This window comes from Silene latifolia, chromosome 9 (assembly GCF_048544455.1).
Source record: "Silene latifolia isolate original U9 population chromosome 9, ASM4854445v1, whole genome shotgun sequence".
Taxonomy (NCBI): domain Eukaryota; kingdom Viridiplantae; phylum Streptophyta; class Magnoliopsida; order Caryophyllales; family Caryophyllaceae; genus Silene; species Silene latifolia.
Window position 1 is genome coordinate 162,259,435 of NC_133534.1, and position 7,418 is coordinate 162,266,852.

Here is a 7,418-nt window from a genome sequence, read left to right on the forward strand (position 1 = left end):
ATGCCTTCTTGCAAGGCAAGGTGGGTCTTGCCAAAATGGCGACACATCCAAACATTAAGCACATAAAATCACATAAAGGATGCATCTACAAAAAGAATAGCCACTCCCTCATCAAGTGGCGGAGGCACTAAAGAGGAACAAATTTAAGAGCATGTAATCCTTCACAAATACTAGTTCAACAAATTACTAAGTCTAAGAGGATGACACTAAATCACCTCCAAATGGTGTTAAACTAGACTACTTTCATCCTCAATTTCCAAATGCTTTCGTCAAGAGCGATCAGATGGTGGTGGAATGATGATCCTTATGATGCTAGTAGCATATGACATGACAAGTCTCGAATTCTCTACAAAAGTAAAGGTCATGGATCGTCCCAAACTCGACCAAGTGGCTTGACAAAAGGCTTTTTGGGAATGAAATGCTCAAATCTTTATTCACAACGGGTGGATATGACTAGTATTCAAAATTGTCCTCATTTCACTTTCACATTTCAAAAATTTAAGATGGGGTTTGTCCCTTCCGGGCTAGTGTCCTTTGCTTTCGCCAATCGCTTATTAGGCAACCGGTTAACCTCTAGACAATAGCTTTTCGGGGTGATAGTCACTCTGTCTCTGGGCGGCCGAATTCACAACCGTATGGGGGCCCAATTCAATGGATCCCACACCAAAGCACATCGAAGTGGTACGCCTCCATCAAAACAACTTAAATTTCTCAACAATTTATAACATTTGAGGTTTCCTTGGCATTACATTACTTCCACATGACAAAATTTCATTGAAATGAGCACTTCAAGCTTATTGATAGAAAATATTTTTGGGTTGCCTTACCACAAGGTCAAACAAGGTCACCTAGGCAAGTTAACCAAGTCTACATCGCATCACGGGGTTGGATAGGTGACTCACATGCAAACCCTTGACTAGGCCTTGGATCATGGGTCAAAAGACACTAGTATGACACTATCTAGGGTGTCTTACAACCATTCTAGTAGGCAAAGTCTTAAGTTGAACAAGTATTTGTAATGGCTTAGTTGCTCTTGTCAAAGTTCCTAAATAGGCATTTTTCAAAACATTTCTAACATGCAACTACATGCCATGATGCAACTAATATAGACATCCTAATGCAAGTGATTCTATCAACTAATATGACATATAAACTAAATGCAAGTCCTAAATTCACATTGTTATACCGCATCAATCAAAATAAAGCCACATAGTCATTAACATAAAGAGGAAAAAGGAGATTGGAAAGATCATACCATGCGGTCTTCAATATCCTCATGTCTCGGATGCGGCGTAGTCAATCAATGTGAACAAGGATAGAACAAACACAATATATACAAGACAATATATACAAGACTTCAAAAGGGAATAAACATGTTTTTGGGTTTTGAATTTTCAAATTTTTATGATTTTTTGATTTTTCAAATTTTTTGGGTTTTTGAATAAGAGTTAAATGTTAGAATTCCCATCCCCACACTAATATGGGCATTGTCCTCAATGGCCAAAAATGATGGAAATTATGCAAGATGATGCATGATTTCTATAGTAAATGCAATCTACACTAAGCTATACTACATGATGCATGGTTTTTGTTATGACGGAGAGGATAATTTAGATTACCTCCCTTTGTGTATGCATTAACTTCCCCAAACCGAGTAAGACACTATTGCTAATGTCCAAGGATGGGTGTAGTTCATGCACACACTATGCTATGCATGAAACTAATTTGTCATTTTGGATTTTGAAAATGGGAACAATGAAATGAGAACACCTCAATGGTACCGAGGTGTGAGTCCTCTAATGGGGCTAGGACTACTCCAACGATGATCAAAATGAAATAAAATACAAAGAGAGAAATAGACAAACAATGAGAGGGTAGGAGTCTCCAAGGCTTGCTAATCTTCCATCATGCTATCAACATCACTTCCCTCATTAGACGTGGTCACATTGCCACTTTCCTTGTCATTTGCTTCTTCACTTTCTTCCTCATCTTCCTCATCATCATCTTCACCATCCTTTTCTTCTTGACTTGCTTCTTCCTCAATATTATCATCAACTTCTTCATCATAACCAACAACCTCATTGTCACCCAAAACGACCCTAGATGCACCCGGAAATAGGACTTCTCTATCCGCCCAACGAGGCAAAGGACAAGATGGATCAAGTAGTCCTTGCCTAGCTAAATGTAGGAGGGGTGGATATTGAGCCAAGTAGGCATTTTTCCGATCTTCATAGGCTTGCTTGTGCATTGCTTGCATGAGAAGAGTCACATAGTCTTTCCCAACTTCAACTCCTTCCGGCTTGAACTCTTCATACTTAAAGGGGTAAGGTGGTATTTCAATGGAAGAGGAGGGCATTTCAAGATCACCCTTTTGTTGTTGAATGATATACTCGGCCTCTTTGGAAAGGGGAAGTAGATAATTGGTCCGGTGGACGCTTAGACGACAAATCTTCGAAGGCAAGGTGAACGATCTAGCTTCACTAGTGAGCCATCCATACTTAGTGTCAAGGGGGTTATGGGCAACCCACTTGAACTTGTAAATCATTGTATGCATATCAACAAGATGGCCACCCTCCTTTGCTTTGTACTTGTTATCCTTATTGAAGTTAGGATCAAAGTGCTTGGCTAGGATAGTGACTAGGCCGCCATTGACAATAACGGTCGTGCCCTTCTTCCCACAATCAATGTTGAGCCATCTATCTACCAAGAGCCTCAAAGAATTGTAAGGCTTGGTGTGTACTCTTCCGATATTCAAAGCCGATTCAAGGAGAATAAAATCAAGTCTTGTGAAATGGTTGGTATCTTTCCTAGCAATTATGGTGTTACCCACGACCTTGTGCCATACTCTTATGCCCGGATGGTGGACCAAAAGAGCACGAATCGCATGAAAATCCTCAAATTTCTTCCCGGAGATTGCCTCCCAAAGTGGTTCGGGGTCATACTTTCCATAACTCTTAAAATAACTCGGTTCATCACTAAGACCCAAAATTTCACTCAATTCCCTAAAGGTAATGCGTCAACTAACATTAGCTAGACGAAACTCGAGATTCTCCCTATTCTGAACTTTGGTGACTTTCAAAGAACTTAAAAATTCCAAGGTAAGGGAGGGGTATGTCAATTCCTTTGTTTCAAACAATTTCTTCAACCCCATGGCATTGAAAAAGGCTCTAGTTTGCTCAAGAACACCCAATTTTTCTAAGGTATCTTCACATATAAATTTGGTGGATTGTAATGACTTCATAGCAAACTTGACAAAGGTATTTCTATGGGTATCAGAAATAAAAGTTACCTCCGGATAATGCAAAAGTTGATCAATTACCGGAGTAGATGGTGTTGTTGCTCCCATAGAAGGTTGTTGTTGTTGTTGCACTTCCAAGTTTGGTGTTGCTACCACCATAGCCAATGCTTTCTTTGTTTGAAGAGCCTTTTGCCTTTGTGAGAGTGCCTTAGCCTTTGGTGCCTTTGTTGCCTTTGTTGCTCCCTTAGTCCTTGCCATTGATGAACTAACCAAGAAAAGAATGAAAAATCTTCAATTTGTAGTATGCCCAAATCGATTTGAAGGTGAAAGGGTTTGCCTTTATGAAATCAAAAATCGACTCAAAGGTTGAAGATTTTGTGCTTGGTTTTGATTTTTGTTGAAGAAGGAGTGATTGATTTGTTGTTGGAGGGATGGTTTGATTTGTATTTGGTGAATGTTGTTGAGGGTTTTTGTTTTTGTGATGGAGAGGATGAGGGTTTTGATGTTGTGGGTAGTGTTTATGAATGAATGAATGAATGAATGAAGGTGGGAGGGGTTTTAAAGAGACCGAAATTTTCGAATCTGCAGGGGCAATCCGTGCGGATTCTGCCCAATCCGTGCGGATTTTGCTCTTTCTGGACTTTGCAAAACTCGCCTAAAGACGGGCAGATTGGTGACAATCCGCTCGGATTTGCTGAACACGGGACGGGCGGATTTGCTTAAAGACGGACGGATTTCAGTCCAGAAAAATTTTGCTTGTTTTCCTCAGCTGCAAAGACGGACGTCTTTCTTTCAAGACGGGCGGATTCTACAAGACGGGCGGATTGCTTCTCGGGGCCCGGATTCGATCACGATCAAGAATTTTTCAAAATTCAGCTCAGTTCAGGACGGGCGTCTTTTCTGCAATACGCTCGGATTACTGAAGACGGGCGGATTTTCAGGAATCCGCTCGGATTCTTTCCCTGTGTACACGGATTCAGTTCCATCCGTGCACACTGCATTTCCCTTACCATTCTTCCATTCTTTCTTCAAGTCTTGTGTTCTTCATTGTGGGGGCACTACTAAGGCATGGATAGCCTAGGCAATTGCCATCCCCACACTAAGCTAAAAGCACTACACATCAATTGAAATTGTTAGTCCCTCCCTCACTTCTCTCAAACATGACAATTATTTTGATCAAAGTAAATAAAAATCCAAAGATGACAAAAAAAAATGCAATACAAGAATTGAAATGTAAGTTAGGGAGTTTAGGGAGGACTCCACCAAACTCTCATTCTTGATGAGATGTCAAGGGGGCATGTCCAAGGTGTTGTTGATGTTGCTCAACACCTTGAAAAAGTAATCGAAGGCTTGTTCATTAGCATGGTAGAGATTATCAATAGACCGTGGCCCTTGTTGGTCTTGATCGATGGCATTACCAATGTAGGGATTAAAGATTCCTTCAAATTCGTCGTCCCAAAGACCACAAACTTCATTAAGTTGATCATTGAAAATCTCTTGCTTAGATGGAGACAACTCTCCCAATTTCTTCTCTTGGCCAATGAGGCCATCCTCTTCTTCCTTGGTTGATTTTGATGAGCTTTGCAAGCTCTCCTTGTCACAATTCACTTGCTCTTTGAATGGAGCATCTTCAATTTTCTTCTTCCATTGGAGTTCCGATTTCTTCCTTTCATCGTTTCGGCTATAATGATCAATCATGAAACATGGTTCATGCAAACGAGGAGCTCTCATAGTCTTGTCAAGATTAAAAGTTATGCTTTCATCTCCCACTTCTAGAGTTAGCTCACCATGTTTCACATCAATCACCGCACCCGCGGTGTGTAGGAAAGGTCTTCCTAGGATGATTGGAATGTTGGAATCTTCCTCCATATCAACAATGACAAAGTCCACCGGGATGAAAAACTTCCCAATTCGCACGGGGACATCTTTCCATATCCCTAACGGTGTCTTCGTCGATCTATCAGCCATTTGGAGTGTGATGTTGGTGCATTTAAGATCTCCCATCCCCAACCTTTTACTCACCGAGTACGGCATGACACTCACACTAGCCCCTAGATCACATAAGGCTTTGTTGATCGTCGTGTCGCCAATGGTACACGGTATTGAGAAGCTTCCCGGATCCTTTAGTTTTGGAGGTGAACTCCTTGAAGTATTGCACTACTCACCTTAGTGAAGGCGATAGTCTCAAGCTTCCGGATCGACTTCTTCTTTGTGAGGATATCTTTCATGTATTTCGCATAGGCCGGCACGTGATTGATTAATTCCGTGAAAGGAATTGAGACTTCCAAATTCTTCAAAATTTCCATGAATTTTCCAAGTTGATCATCAAATTTGGGCTTGGCTTGCCGACTTGGAAAAGGGAGTCTAATCACAATGGGCTCCTTCTCCTTGGCCTTGTCTTCATTTTTCTTTGAACTTTCTTCTTTTGACGATTCTCCATCTTTGGAGTTTTGCACAATTTCTTCCTTTTCACTAGCTTCCACAACTTCATCCTCAACTTGCTTCTTCGGTGCTTCATACCTTGTACCACTTCTCAAGTGAATGGTACTAACCGTTTCATGTCTAGGGGGATTACTTTGAGGTGGTAATTGCCCCTTTTGTCTTTGTGAGCTTGAAGATGCTAGTTGAGTCAATTGTGTTTCCAACATCTTGGTGTGAGCTAGAATGTTGTTGATGGTGGTTTCCTTTGCTTGGCTATCTTTTTTGCATTTGAGTGAAAAATTCTTGTTGATTATTTTGCATTTGGAGGACCTTTTTTTGGACATCAAAACCTTGGTCATTTTGGTGATTGTATGGATTTTGATTTTGGTAACCTTGGGTTTGATTGTAAAAGGGTCTTTGATTTTGGTTTCTCATGGGTGGTGGAGTGTATGTTGTTTGAGGGTTTTGAACATTTTGGCTTTTGTATGAGAGATTTGGATGGAATTTGGTGTTTTCATTGTAAAAGTTGGAATAAGGGGTACCACTCTTGTATGCTTGGAAAGCCTTCTCTTGTTCATTTGTTCCCCTACATTCACCTTGGTCATGTCCCAAAGTTCCACAATTCTCACATATCCCACTTGGGATTGATGAGGATGCCGTCATGGCATTAACATGATGCTTTGATAATTTTGAGTTTTCCTCAAGTCTAGCCATAGCTTGTTCAAACTTCAAGTTGATTGTGTCAATGTGAGCACTAAGTTGAGCACCCAATTGAGTAACGGAGTCCACTTCATGCTTTCCTCCTCTAGTAGCCTTGCGAGGTCTACTATATTGTGAGTTATGGACCGCCATTTCCTCAATCTTGTTCCATGTTTGATTGTCATCAACTTCGGTGAACATTCCATTTGATCCCATATTGAGAATGTTCCTAGAATCTTCATATAAACCATTCCAAAATTGTTGCACCAAAAACCATTCGTTAAGTCCATGGTGAGGACATGAGCGGCAAATTCCCTTGAACCGCTCCCAAGCTTCATACAAAGACTCTTCATCCCTTTGCTTAAAACCCGTAATTTGAGCTCTTAGCATGTTAGTCTTTTCCGGTGGGTAGAATTTTTTGTAGAAAGCTAGAGCCAACTTCTTCCAAGAATCTATTCCAAGGGTGGCCTTATCAAGGCCCTTCAACCATTGCTTCGCGGTGCCGATTAAGGAAAAAGGAAATAAGACCCATCTAATTTGGTCTTGAGTCACGCCCGTTTGAGAGATTGCATCACAATAGTCGCAAAAGGTTTCCATATGAGAATGAGGGTCCTCACTAGGCATCCCCCCGAATTGGCTCCTCTCAACTAATTGGATGAAGGCGGACTTGGCAATAAAATTTCCGGTTAGATGTTGCGGTGTAGGAGTACCATTTGGTAGATTCTCTTCGGTGGGTACGGAGTGCGACGAGAATTTAGGCATCGTAGGTGGATTTTGTGGGGTATTGTGTAATGGGTTCTCTTCTCCTTCTATTGCGAAAGGATTGACAAACTCACTAGTGGGTTGAACAACTTCACTAATACCTCTTAAATTCCTCCTAACAAGTCTCCTATTGTTCGTCAAGGTTCTTTCGATTTCACGGTCAAAAGGTAACAAATCACCTTGTAACCTTCTAGACATGCAAAATATCAAACAACTCGAAAACAATTAGAACAAACCTTGAGGAGTTTTACTTCCTCAAGGCGAAAAAAGATACAACTAATAACAATAAAAAGAAATC

The 7,418-nt window shown here is 40.9% G+C and overlaps 1 non-coding gene across 1 annotated transcript; it reads left to right on the forward strand.

Moving 5' to 3' along the window:
- Positions 1-6,641: 6,641 nt before the first annotated feature.
- Positions 6,642-6,748, forward strand: LOC141602870 (small nucleolar RNA R71). Its single transcript, XR_012524776.1, has one exon. It is a non-coding gene; the product is annotated as a small nucleolar RNA R71 (small nucleolar RNA).
- Positions 6,749-7,418: the final 670 nt, after the last annotated feature.